Here is a 15,345-nt window from a genome sequence, read left to right as displayed (position 1 = left end):
GGGCGGGATGGGTGACGGAGGCGAGCTGTCTTGCAGCCCTCATGGTGTGGAGCTCAGTTCATCTCACTATTTTCGTATTTCTCATGAAGGGTTGTTCCTAATATTTCTATTTTAGCGAGGTCAAAAAGAGATCCAATTAGTGGCCTACTGATTTTGCTCGATTACTTTTATTTTTTTACACGATTTTTCACTATCTGCAAAGACTAGAGTATTGCGACTTTGTGTTTGTTTGTAAATAGAGAATGATCCAAAGAGAACCAATTCTAAAACAGTAAATGCTTGGACAACAATCAATCAAATGGAGAGACAAGCAGGCACGACGGATTACAACGGGGGCAAAGGCTTGCGTTAACTACCGTTCACTATCTGCAAAGAGAGAGTACTACTAAGACAAAAGAGGGGAGGGGGGGGTGCAGCGTTCAAAGCACATCAGCGTGCATAAATACGAAAATGTTTTTATCTATCACGTACTTGACATTTTAAAGCTTTTCATATTTGCTATTAAAAAACCAATGAAATTCATAGAAAAAACCATAGGTTATAGTGGATATATAGTTAGGAATTTGCATTTACAAAACCTTGAAAATTCAATGAAAAAACCATTGGTTTTAGGCCATATATAGTTAGGGATTTGCATTTACAAAACCTTATTTTACTCGCATAAAACCATTGAAATTCCATATATAGTTATAAGCGCTAACTATATATCGCGCACCCGCAATCCACTGCTGATGATGTCACATATTACATCATTCATGACATGGTTAGTGACATCACTGATGACATCACTGATGACATCTCAAATGACATCACTGATGACATCACTGAAAACATCTCATTTGACATGACTGATAACATCACTGATGATATCATTCATGTGATAATACGATGAACCTCTTCAGACTCTAATATAACCTTAGATACAATCAGTGTAAACAGACACTCACAGACTGTCACTCATCCATGGAGTTACTCACACACCTAGTCAGTCATGCAAAGAATCAATCACACCTCCATTTCCTCAACTATACAGTTATACAAACTTTACTTATTCAAACATATACTAACACATATTTACTCTATTATACAATCCCTGATACAAGTTCACAATGATCCATACAGCCACTCACACATTCACTGGCTCTTATGCACAGTTATTTATATATGTCAACTCTCACATGTACTGTGTTTTACATATGTACTTACTTTGACATGTAGCACTGAGATATCCATTCACTCACCAATACACTCATGCACACAGTCAACCGCCCATACAGCTGTTTGCACATGCACTTTTGAATCTATACATATAGTGAATTAACTACTCACACATCTATGTACAGAGTCACACACCTCCCAGCCACCCATACACACACACTCAGTCTCCCATACAAATACTTGGACAACCAATCAATAACCCATACAGTTACTCATATAGCTACGAATCAACATATGCAGCAGTTTGTAGAACAACAGATATAATGATGCACAAATTAAAACAGTTTAGTCACTAACCCATGCACTCAGTGAGACACATTTAATCACTCACTCAATCAGTCAGTCATGCACCTAGTAAATCCTTCATCCAGACACTTATACATCCACTCATTCTTCAATATGTAAAACATATTTTAACTTTACAGAAACATACAGTCACTGGATGTTGTCATCAGTGATGTCATCAGTGATGTCATTTGAGATGTCATCAGTGATGTCATCAGTGATGTCACTAACCATGTCATGAATGATGTAATATGTGACATCATCAGCAGTGGATTGCGGGTGCGCGATATATAGTTAGCGCTTATAACTATATATGGAATTTCAATGGTTTTATGCGAGTAAAATAAGGTTTTGTAAATGCAAATCCCTAACTATATATGGCCTAAAACCAATGGTTTTTTCATTGAATTTTCAAGGTTTTGTAAATGCAAATTCCTAACTATATATCCACTATAACCTATGGTTTTTTCTATGAATATATATATATATATATATATATATATATATATATATATATATATATATATATATATATATATATATATATATATATATATATATATATATATATATACCGAGAGCCGCTCAGGGAAGTCAGATGCAGCGTGATTTCTTCAGCATGCAACGATAAGCAGAAACGAACCCAAGTTGAGTGCAAAAAGTAGCGTTCATTCAGTTCAGTCGGCCATAACGTGTTTCACCACCGGAGTGGCTTGATCACATGACAACGTTCAAGCATTGAATGGACCATTAAAACAGCTAGCACTCTATGCATGTGATTGTGATGGTGATAGACATGGAAAAAAGTGAAATACAAGTCTTTCCCCTCGGTTTGGTAAAAGCGTTACTTTGCAAAGAAAAAAATATATGTAAAGCATTTTTAAAGCAACGCAAATGCCATCTGGTTAGAATTTTTTAGAGTAACTCAATGGAATAGGCATGTGAATGACTGAGGTAAATAAAACTCATTTTGACGAGAAAAGAAAAGAAAAACTCACTGCTTAAATGCATACATAACAGTATAAATACCTATTTGGTTGCATAAGATTGAATTCAAGACAGGTAAATATATGCATGTAAAGAAAAATATATATGAATATATATTCTTAAAATTTCATACAAAATTATAAAAATTCATTTCATATATATACACATGAGTTTTGGCCCGATGGTTAAAGCCTATAGGTCATCACACAATTATTGCATAAATGCTTGTTCATGAAATACCTGAGTATACTTTATAATTGAAAAAAGAATCCCTGGGTGTTTTTTTAAAAAACCCATGGCTCGACTCAGATGGTAGTTGGGGGAAAATTTGAATTAAAGTGCCCTTGGTGCAGAAAGGGAGTAAAGTGCTTGTTTTAAAAAACGAACCCCTAGGTAAGGGTTTTGGTTTTAGAGAGGCAGATGGCAGCCACAAGGGACAAAAAAACAATAAAAGAATATTTTCAATATTAATACATACTGCCTGACAATATGAACTAACAAGGAAGTAGGGTCTGTAAGCTTATTCATCACAGAGAAAGCAAAGAGGAAAAAGACCCAAGGGGCAGGTTATCAAAAAAGGGGGGAAAAGAATAATAAAGTGTAGCAGCTCGTCGGAAGGCTCAGCAATTTGATTATAAACAAGTATGTAAGTCTTCAGTATTGTTTAAACCCCCGGGGCTTTTGCTGTTGAAGTTTAAGATGTACTTAGTCTCAAACTTGCGCATTTTTTGTTCTCGATCACCACCCTGTTTAGTTTTTGGAATCGTGTCGATGACATAATATTTGAGATCCATTAGATTGTTGTTATGGACCTCCCGAAAGTGTCTCGCCACGGGGTAGGTAGGATCAGAGTTGGTGATGGCCCTGATGTGCTGCAATACCCTTACATTTGCTGTTAATTTGGTACTGCCCATGTACCGTAAGGGAAACGTACATTCCAAGATATAAATGGCGTACTCAGTTTTGCAGTGAAGGGATTTGGAGATTTTGATGTCATTTTGACTGAAGGCTGTACGATAACTGGTTTTATTGATACCATAAGTGCAGGCTTTACAGGAGAGACATTTAATGAACCCCGTGAGGATTTCAGCCAATCCTTGCAGGGTGCCATTTCAGGGCAATTAGGTACCAGGCTGTTATGTAAAGAAATGGCTCTCTTGTAGGTAATACTGGGCTTGGCTGGCATGTTTTGACCTATGATAGGGTCAGAATGAATGAGGGCCCAATTTTGGTTGATGATTTTACTGATAGCACCTTTTTGGGTGCTATAGGGCACAATGAGTCTGCCAGTACTGGAATCATGTGATTTAGTGGATTGAGATGTGGGTAGGATTTAGTGTTTGGTAACAAGGAGAAGGGTTCTGTCCAGTTCCGCAGTTTTGTTGATGGCTGTTTAGATGATATGGATAGGATATCCTCTGGCGAGGAACCTTTCCTCACATTCATTTTGTGCCATCTCCAAATCGGTTGGATTGCTGCAAATCCTTTTTATTCGCAGCATCTCCCCATAGGGAATGCTGCGAATAAGATGTTTAGGATGGAAACTGGTATAGTGTAAAATAGAATTTCCCGCTGTCTCCTTTCTGTAGAGCCTGGTTTCTAAGGTGTTGTTGAGAATGAATAATTCTATGTCAAGAAAATGTATGTTAGTATGGCTCATAGTGCTCGTGAATTCCAAATTGATATTGTTGGTATTCAAGAGGTTAACCCACTCCTGGGCCTCTTCTCTAGTGCCATTCCAGACAAAGATGAGATCATCTATGTACCTGTAATACATTTTGACATATTTGCAATACCATTCACCTAGGATACCTTTGAGGACCAGCTCCTCCCACCAGCCCATAAAGATACAGGCATAGCTGGGGGAGAAGCTTGCCCCCATTGCCACCCCCCTCATTTGCTGGTAGAAAGTTTGATTGAAGGTGAACATATTGTGATGTAGACAAAAAGACACCATATCTAGCAGCATATTACTGTGCTCAGGGGAAATTGGTCTGCTCTTGGTGAAAAAATAGTCCAAGGCTCTTAGGCCGTCCTTGTGATCTATACAGGTATAAAGAGATAAAACATCCAGTGTAAGTAAAATAAACCCAGGATCCCAAACAAAATCCTTAATTTTGCCAAGAAAATCACTAGTGTCTCTTAAATAGGAAGCCAATCCAGTCACACAGTCCTGTAAAAAAAAGTCTATATAGTTTGAAGTATGTTCCAGCAAGCTGTTCCTGCCGGAAATGATGGGCCTTCCCAGTGGATGCAAAGGGTCTTTGTGTACTTTTGGTATGAAATAAATATTGGGAATGGTCTGATAATCAGTTTTCATGTACAAATGTTCTTCCTTGGTAATTAAGCCAGCACGTTTCCAGGCCAAAAGTTTCAAATGAAAAGAATTACAAGTTTCTTTAACCGCTGAGGCACTGCTGATTTTGTAGCATTTGCGATCATTGAGTTGGGACATAGCTTCAGTCATATATTGATCTTTGCCCCATAATACTACATTTCCTCCTTTGTCCGAGTTTCGGATTACAATCTGATTATTTCACTGTAGTTTCGCCACCAGATTGTCATACATTCTGTTGTGCCTGGATGTTTTGTTTTTCATGGCACCTATTTTGTAATTCAGTTTTTTAAGTTCATTAATTACATGTTCGTTGTAAATATCAATTCCATCTCGTGGCATGATGGGGTTGAACTTGGATTTATTTTTTAAAGGAGTAGCAGTGATCCCTTTAGAAGTTTGGCTGGAGACTTGGCTGTTAGAAGATAATTGTGAAAAATCAGTGCGATTTTGGGCATGAAGGTCCGTTAATTTGGTAAGCAGAGTGGATGGTAACCCTGTGGGTGGGGGAGTCCCAGAGGGCACTTGGCTTTCCATTTGAGCAACATTGTCGTTATCTGATTTTTTCAATTGATTTAAAGTATGGAATTTGCGCAATTTGAGTTTGCGAATGAATTGGTTCACATCCATACGAGTGGTGGCATAATCAAAATTGGATTCTTTACAGTAAGAAAGTCCTAAAGATAGAATTTGTGTTTCTGCTTTTGGTTAGGACGGTTTCAGTTAAATTAATGACCGTTTTTGCTAAGGAACTGTTGAGGTTTTCTTCTGTATTATGTACCATTACCGGCGATTCCATCGGCCTCTCCCCTTGCCCCTGTAGCTGTTGTTTGCTGGCGCGTTTTCTTGTTTTCCGCCTTTGGCCGCGTTTGTAGTTTCTCCGCTGGCGGCTTGTGTCTGCCGATTCCAGGGCCGCAGGGTTGATAGTCGGTCCGTGGATAAAAAAACAATTTCGTCCCCTGGAGAAGGAATTGCCTTTGGGTCGGTAGGTCCTGTTCTGGTGGTGTTACATTCGTTATCGCTTTCTGTGGCAGAGCTAAAGTCCGAAAGCATTGATTCATTTGAGGCATTTGAAGTGCCTGCTTGTGCTTTAATTTTATTTCTGCCAATGGGTTTACCGGTTTTGATAGAGTCAAAATTGCGGGCGAAGGTGAAGATGCGCCCGCATTCGTAATCAGCAAGATCACGTTAAAATTTAAAAGCTTTGCGTGCCTTAATTTTTTCTTCTTGTTTTCGAAGGCGTGTGGTCATTTCTGCATTGAGCTTGTTTATTTCCTCAGGTGTCCCCATTTGTGCAATTTCGTCGGTTAGAATCACCACCTTTTTTTGTAATTCAATACGGTCAATTTCTGCATATTTAACAAGTAGAATGACAAGTTCTCTGGACGAGTCAAGATTTCTCTGTGCCCACTCTTTCATTAGCTAAATATATATATATAAATGGTCTGTTTTTTGCTAGTAGAGACAGTGAGATGGTATGAGCAGAGGCACACATAGTGGAAGCAGAGACAGACATGCTAGATTACATGTAACATCCTGGGCATGTGTCTAAGATCACACTGTGAGTGAAGCTTGATCTTAAATGGAACTGGGTGAATAATTTGATAAGTTGATGTTTTTAAAAATATGGGAATACATGTATTCTTGAAGTCAGTTAGGCTTTAGGATATGTACTGCTAGAGAATCTTAGGGAGCATGCCTGTCAGGGCCTCTTAGTTCCCAAATAGGCTCTATGCTGTGCAATAAAGATCCAGGGTGTGCTGTTGAAATGAAAAAGGAATGTTATGTCTTGCTTATATATATATATATATATATATATATGGTCTGTTTTTTTCCAGTAGAGACGGTGAGATGGTATGAGCACAGATACAAATAGGGCAAACAGACACAGACATGGTAGATTACATGTAAAATCCTGGTGAAAAACTTTCAAAGTGCTCCTTTTACTAAAACCATTTATCACAGTCATTTCTTTAAGACAGAGAACACAGCCCATGTGTTGAAATTTAGACAGATTTGTTGACATGAGCTGGAAGCCATTTTGTATTTCTGGCACCCATTTTGTTTCCCATGTGCTCTCTCCTATCTTTCTGTTAACTGTCTTTGCAGTCTGTCTAGACACAAAGTATGTTTAACATACTCCACTTCACTCATGCCTAGAAGGGCCTAACAAACAGAATGCACCTACTTCTCTAGTATAACTCTCAGACTATTTTGTCCGGGATCACAGAGAGTGTCCGTGTGAAAGAAAGAATTAGATTTGCAAGCTTTTCTGTTATCTGTAAAGATGGTGCAGAGAGACGGTGAGATGGTATGAGCAGAGGCACACATAGTGGAAGCAGAGACAGATATGGTAGATTATATGTAACATCCTGGTCATGTGTCTAAGATCACACTGTGAGTGAAGCTTGATTTTAAATGAAACTGGGTGAAGAATTTTATTAGTTGATGTGTTTAAAAATATGGGAATACATGTATTCTTGAAGTCAGTTAGGCTTTAGGATATGTACTGCTAGAGAATCCTAGGCAGCATGTCTGTCAGGCCTCTTAATTCCGAAATAGGCTCTATGCTGTGCAATAAAGATCCAGGGTGTGCTGTTGAAATGAAAAATGAATGTTATGTCTTGCTTATATATATATGGTCTGTTTTTTTGCCAGTAGAGACAGTGAGATGGTATGAGCACAAACACAGATAGGGCAAGCAGACACAGACATGGTAGATTCCATGTAAAATCCTGGTGTAAAACTTTAAAAGTGCTCATTTTACTAAAACCATTTATCACAGTCATTTCTTTAAGACAGAGAACACAGCCCATGTGTTGAATATAAGACAGATTTGTTGGCATGAGCTGGAAGCCATTTTGTATTTCTGGTACCCATTTTGTTTCCCATGTGCTCTCCCCTACCTTTCTGTTAACTGTCTTTACAGCCCATCTAGAGACAAAGTATGTTTAACATAATACACTTCACGCATGCCCAGAAGGGCCTAACTAACAGAATGCACCTACTTCTCTAGTATAACTCTCAGTCTATTTTGACCAGGATCACAGAGAGTGTCTGTGTGAAAGAAAGAATAATATTTGCAAGTTTTTCTGTAATCTGTAAAGATGGTGCAGAGAGACGTGAGATGGTATGAGCAGAGACACACATAGTGGAAGCAGAGACAGACATGGTAGATTACATGTAACATCCTGGTCATGTGTCTAAGATCACACTTTGAGTGAAGCTTGATTTTAAATGAAACTGGGCGAAGAACTTGCTTAGTTGATGTGTTTAAAAATACGGGAATACATGTATTTTTGAAGTCATTTAGGCTTTAGGATATGTACTGCTAGATAATCTTAGGCAGCATGTCTGTCAGGCCTCTTAGTGCCCAAATAGGCTCTATGCTGTGCAATAAAGATGCAGGGTGTGCTGTTGAATTAAAAAAGGAATGTTATGTCTTGCTTATATATATATATATGGTCTGTTTTTGTCAGTAGAGACGGTGAGATGGTATGAGCACAGATACAGATAATGCAAGCAGACACAAACATAGTAGATTACATGTAAAATCCTGGTGAAAAACTTTAAAAGTGCTCCTTTTACTAAAACCATTTATCAGAGTCATTTCTATAACACAGAGAACACCGCCCATGTGTTGAATATTAGACTGATTTGTTGGCATGAGCTGGAAGCCATTTTGTATTTCTTGCAGTCATTTTGTTTCCCATGTGCTGTTTCTGTTAACTGTCCTTGTAGCGTGTCTAGAGACAAACTATGTTTAACATACTCCACTTCACACATGCCCAGAAAGGCCTAACTAACAGAATTCACGGGGCTCATAGCTGTTATAATTCACACAGCTCTGATGATGCACCTCAGACACGGGGCTGGTGGCTGTTATTACTCACACAGGTTTGATGCTGCACCTCAGGCACATTGCTCACAGCAGTTATTATTCACACAGCTCTGATGACGCACCTCAGCTTAGGTCTGACAGCTGTTATTATTCCCACAGCTCTGATGATGCACCTCAGGCACGGGGCTGATGCAGTTATTATTTTCAAAGCTCTCTTGATGCATCTCAAGTATGGGGCTGACACAGTTATTATTCACACAGCTCTGATGCCACACCTCAGCATAGGTCTGGCAGCTGTTATTATTCACACAGCTTTAATGATGTATCTCAGGCACGGGGCATTTAGGCTTGAATGCACTTTTTTTATTTTGCAGAGGCCTTTCTATGATATGGGTGATTCTCTCCTTTGCTTTTTTAATACTACTCTTTTCTTTTTCAGTGTCTATCTGTATTATCTCCTGAAAATGTTTTTGGGAAATGAGTCAGTTTTCTGCATTGTAATGTTGTGGTGATATACATTGGGTATGTTCTGTGTTTTAAATTCATTTAAAATCAAGCTTGATTCACAATGTGATCTTAGACACATGTACAGCATGTACTACAGCCCTGAAAATCTTGAAACAACACTCACAGTAAGACCCCCTTTGACTGTAGTAATTATTTTACTAAATTGCAAGGGATAGTGTTATGTGTCTAAGATCACAGTGTTAGTCTGTTTTCATTTAAGAGGAAGGTGCAAGGTTAATTTGCGTAGTTAGTGTGTTTAAAAGTATGGGAATATATTTACTTTTAAAATTGATAAAGGTAATTTTTTATTATCTATTAGTGAAAATTATATAATTAAGTGTTTATATTTTTTTCAAAGAGCAGCAACATTATCATATTGTTGTAATGGAAGAGCATCAAGAGAGCGTTGCTTTGACTTTTGAGATCTCATGGGAATTAATAGAGGATGTCAAAGATTTACCGTTTCCAGAGGAAATTGATAATGAAAATGAAGATTTCTTTGATGAGAGTTTTGACCGTGTTTTTGTAGAAGTGGTAGAAGATTTAGAATTTGAAGATGGAAATTTTGTATTTCATGAAAATGAAATACCGTACGAACTCATGTTGGAAGTTTTGTTGCAATACGAAATGTCTGATGAATACATTTATAATTTATAATTAAAAATTATTCGTGTGAGTCCTTTTGTAGTATTGCAATAATTTGGATGGTTGATGTGTTTAATAAAAATGAGAATAGATGATCTGATGAAGTGTGTTAGCTTTTAAGGTCAGAAATATTAATCCCACTATGACCCCTACACTGCCTGAAAAATACTGTACTGTTTTTAACCCTGAAATATTATTCTCAACAAATAATTTTATAATGTTGAAACAGCAATGCACTGCCATAAAGTCAGAAACAGCATTCACTACAAGATTTCCTACTCTGTTCAGAGACTGTTGCTATGCCTTTATTTTACTTATAAAGTGAACCAGTGTTTGCATTATTTAGTGGTTATAATTTCTATGTACTATGTTAGTAGTGGTCTATAAAAAAAATGTCTTTCTTCACAACAGATTGTAACTTTCTACAGAAAGAAACATCAACATGCCGAACAAGAATAAAAAAAGAAGAAAATATAAACAGACTTACTATTCGAAGAAAAAACAATTCGAAAATTTACGTAATCAACAAAGTACGGACAAAAAGAAGACTGCTCCTGGTAAGACAACCAAGGATTTCATAAAGAAATCAACTCAAAGAATTTTTTTTTTAGAAAATGTGGAAAACGAAAAACACTTGTCAGTATCTACAAGGAGAAATCAGAGAAAAACGAAAAATGATTCCCAACTAGATGATGATCAAATTGTCTATAGTAAGAGACGTAGTAATCAGTTTGAGCAAATCAGGAAGCGCATGTTTTATAACAGAGTTGTTTCGAATTTATTAAAAAATTGAATTATTTCTAAAAGGAAAATAGCTTTTTATAAGAAAAAATATTTATTGCGAGTATTGTTGAACGTGCGTTTGACACAAAAAAGAAGTTGTTTGTTTTAGTAATTAATATAATAAATACACTCAATAAGGCAATCAATGTCTTAAAAATTAAGAGTAAATGGAAAAGAGTAATAAATGGAAGTAATTTTTGTAAAGTGTTTTCTGGAAAATGGAAGCATAGTTCAAGTTGTGAGCCATTTTTCAATGAAGAGAGTTACTTTCAGAATAATGATTTGTTGCATGCAGTTGACACCAGTGGTCGAGCATATGAGGTGAAGGACGGTTATCCTATTGAAAAAGAGAAAATTGTGCCTAGAAATACAGAAGAGGTGATAGCTGATGACGTTTTAGGAAGACGTCTGAAGGCTCCAGTGTACACTTGGAATTGTATTAGTATTTGTAGTGTCCGACAGGATTCAATTGATTTTTTGAGCAATTTCTTACGTAAGTATGCTAAGAAAAGTCTGAAAAAAAAGATTAAAATGTTGCAAGAGTTAGACCCTTGCAGAGTTAGAGAAAAAACAGGTCTGCAAGGGCATTCTCTGGCTTGTCTTTCTAAAAAAGTATGCCAGAGTGTTTTTCACCATTTCAGGATGTTAGCAGTGCATCATACCGAAGTAAGTAAATTAATGAGAAGGTTGTATTATGCAAAAACTCCAGCACTTAAGCTCGAACAGTTAAATAGTGCTCATTTGCATGGATCTGAATTAGATGTTAAGAACATCTGTGAAGAAATTGAGGTTAGTTACTTTGGTCCAGAAGAAAACAATGCAGAAACTGATACAGTAATAGAAGGAAATATGGCAGAAAATGTATAGAATTTTAATACAGAAAATTTTAAACAAGAAATAACAAAGTTTAAGGTTATTTCAGGTGAAAAGCCGAACTTTTCTTGTGTGTGTTGTCGACGCACTCATTACAAAAATCAAACCAGGTTAGTTGATTTATATTTAAAAAGTGAAGAGGAAAATAATAGTGAATAGAAAGATTTTGCAACGTATTTGTTGGTAGAAAATTGTTTTGATCTGAGTTCTGATCAATGTGTTTGTAAATATTGTTATAATAAATTAAATGAAAATAGAATGCCTGCTAGAGCTGTACATAATAATCTCGAGTTGGTAAATATTCCATCTGAACTGATGGATTTAAATACCTATGAGACTATTCTGATTCAATGTGTGCATCCATTTCAGGCTATTGTTCGTATGGAGTCTAAGACAGGGAAATTGAATCCTTCAGAGGATTGAAGGGAAGAGTTGTATATTTGCCTCTTGATTTAAAGAAAAACATTGAGACAATTGGTGTTAAAAATGTGGAAGAGGAACCTTTAGTTATTCTAGTTAATGGCGTGCCTACAAAGAGTAAGAAAATCTGGCAAGATTTAGTGGATGTTAGAAAAGTCAAAAAGGCAACATTGTATTTGGTCAAAAACAATCTATACTATAAAAATGTATACATAGGAGAAGAGGAAACAACTGTAGAAGAGGATAAAGATTTGTCAGCTGGACAAATTGAAAAAGTGGATGTGTCCAGAAGTGAAGAAATGTATTAACATTATAGTGTTCATCCACTGCATTCCAAAGAAGCAATGGGGAATGCTATTGAATTGTTTCAGATGAAAAAAGCAAAAGGAAGTCCCATTAGTGTATGGGAAGAAAGCTTGGAAGCTCGTTGTTTTCCTCAGTTATTTCCAACAGGTCAAGGTGCACGATATGATGACCGACCTATGCAGATTCCTGCATCTGAATACCGGACATCAAGATTATATGCAGAAGATCTGAGGTTTCGTCAATGTATTCCATATTTGTTTCATCTTCTGTATGAGAGTGACTTGTCTGGACTTTCTTATGCAGTGAACAATATGCTAAAAAGTGGAGTACATCTGCAAAATATTTTGGCAAATGACTTCATGGATAAAGTCCAACAGAAAGACAGTGCTTTGGAATCTCAGCTAATTAATCTCTTTGCATGTCAGTGTGGTACTAACGAGTATTGGTACCGTCGTCATGGGGATTTGAAATGTATGCTAAGAAACTTTGGAAATCCTACATGGTTTCTTACTCCAAGCTGTGCTGAGCATGCTTGGGAAAATGTACTTGAATTTCTTCGAGAGGCAAATGCAAACATAGAAAATATAGAGTACAAGACACCTGAAGAACTATGCTCTTTGGATCCAGTTAATGTATGCAGGTATATTAATCATAGATTTGAAGCTATGATGTTTTTTATTACAAACAAAAAAAATCCACCTCTTGGCCTAGTTCTGGATTTCTTCTGGAGAAAAGAGTGTTAAGCGAGATGTGCTCCTCATATTCATATGTTATTATGGATCAAAGATGCTCCCAAATTTGGAACAGACTCAGATGATACTGTAATGTCTTTCATTGAAGAATATGCAACATGTGATATACCCAAAAGTACAAAAGATAAGGACTTAAGAGGAAAAGTCTTACGATTTCAAAGCCATCGTTCTGGCATAAACTGTCAACGAAAATTCAAATCAAAGGATAAATTCTATATCAAATGTCATTTTGGATTTCCACAACCAGTAATTTCAGAAGGAAAAGTGAATAATTTTATGTCATCTTTGTGACATACTGTCATAAGAAGATCCCCCAAAAAAACCTACAATTTCAGAAGAAGTGAAGAGTCAAAATACATAAATGACTATAACCCAGTCATTTTTTCCATGTGGAATGCTAATATGGATATTCAATATGTTGCAGACAACTCTATTGCTGTGGCTCGATATGTAACGTCTTACATCACCAAATCTGAAAAGACGGAACTAAAGGAAATGTGGAAAGAAATTTCTCATGAAAAGAGCCTAAGTAAGAAATTGTATAGCTACAGTTTGAAGATGTTGTCTCATTGAGAAATTGGAGCATATGAATGTTCTGATCGATTATCATCTGCAAGTATATATGCAAAATCTGGAACAATCTTTTGGGTGAGTTTAGGTCTTGCAAAAACACGAAACAGAGTTTTGAAACCTGTTCAAGAAATTTAATATTTAGCAGAGAAAGAACCAAACAGTACAGACATTCTGAAGACAAACATGTCGGATACATACTATTTAAATAGAAGTAATCAGCTTGAAAACGTTTGTCTGTATGAAGTACTTCAAAGCTACACTTTTAAAAGGAATATTACAGAAGATATCGATAAAGGTGTATATGCTGTGATTGGATGTGAAGGATGTCTGGTGAAACAAAGAAAAGGACATTTGATTAATCACCGAAAACTGAGTTACGAAACTCCTGAGAAAAGGGAATTCTTTAAGCCATGGCGTACAAAAGAGTAACTACTTGGAGACTTTGACAGTTATAAAGATTCATTCAATGCAACCAAAGATATTATCGAATGTCCTATTTTTGCTACTTATTTGAAAATGTTAAATGACGAAATACAGCAAGAAGCTACAATTGCAGCAGAGATTGCTAGAGACAGTACTCAGGACAGTCAAAGTTCTGCTTCGTTGAGTCAAGATTCACTAGGACAACCAAACTATTCAAAATGAAGCAGCCACTGCCATGGATGAGGTGGAAAGAGCAAGAGGATGTAATAAACTTAGAAGAATTTGAAAAACAACTAAATCAAACATATAATGAAGTGACAGAGCAGATTGAGCATGGCTTATGTCATGTGAAAAAAGAATGCTTGTGTATGTCATTCCAGCCTGTCTGACTATACGTGAGTGGAGGAGCCAGAACTGGTAAAAGTTTTCTAATTAAAGGAATTGCAACATATCTACAGCAAAGAACTAAGTAATCACTCTCCTGTGTTGTCACTGCTCCAACTGGGTTGGCAGCACACAATATTAAAGGGATTACTTTACATCGTTTATTGATGCTGCCAGTTGAACATGAAAATAAATTAGAATACCACAAGCTATCTGGAGAAGCTTGTTGTGAAGTTTCTAGAGTCCTTAAAAAACTTCTCATTGTTGATGAGGTAAGCATGATATCAAATTTAATGCTTGCCTTTGTGCATATAAGAATGCAAAAGATTCTTAAAACAGAGTATGATGTGTTATCTGGAGGCAAACACGTCATCGTTTTTGGAGATCTACTGCAGCTAACTCCTGTGAAAGGCCAACCTGTGTTTAAAACTGTTACACATGAAGACACCAGAAAGTGCTTGGGAAGTTTTGGAAATGTTAATATATGGTCGCATTTCAAATATACAGAACTCATTCAAAATATGCGACAGGCAAGGATGCTGATTATGGAAATATTCTTCAAGATATAAGAATTGGAAAACTAAGTGAACATGCCAATAAAACATTACAGGCACGATTACTTTCAAATTTGTTAACAAATGAAAATGTTGTGGCAGAGAATATATACAGTAAAATGGCAGAAGATAAGTCAATTATATGCTTGATGCCAACTCTACAAGAATGTTCAATCTTCAATGAAAAAATGTTAAAGTTAGAAAATCAAGAAATTAATAAACTGGAAGCTAAAGATAGAATAGAGCATGAAGGAAGTACTATTATTTTGTCAGAAAGGTTGAAGTTAAAATTGGATTCTTTAGAGAGATCAATATCTAAAACTGCTGGTTTAGAATAGAATCGGTATGTATGTTTAAATTGTCGCATTATTTTACGAAGAAACTTACATGTGGAAAGAGGTTTGGTGAATGGAGCAATGGGTAATGTTGTTGGTTTTGTGAATTACCCAAATAGAGATG

The sequence above is a fragment of the Lissotriton vulgaris genome, chromosome 5 (assembly GCF_964263255.1).
Source record: "Lissotriton vulgaris chromosome 5, aLisVul1.2, whole genome shotgun sequence".
Classification (NCBI taxonomy): domain Eukaryota; kingdom Metazoa; phylum Chordata; class Amphibia; order Caudata; family Salamandridae; genus Lissotriton; species Lissotriton vulgaris.
The sequence above is the reverse complement of the archived record's forward strand: the minus strand, read 5'-3'. Positions refer to the sequence as shown.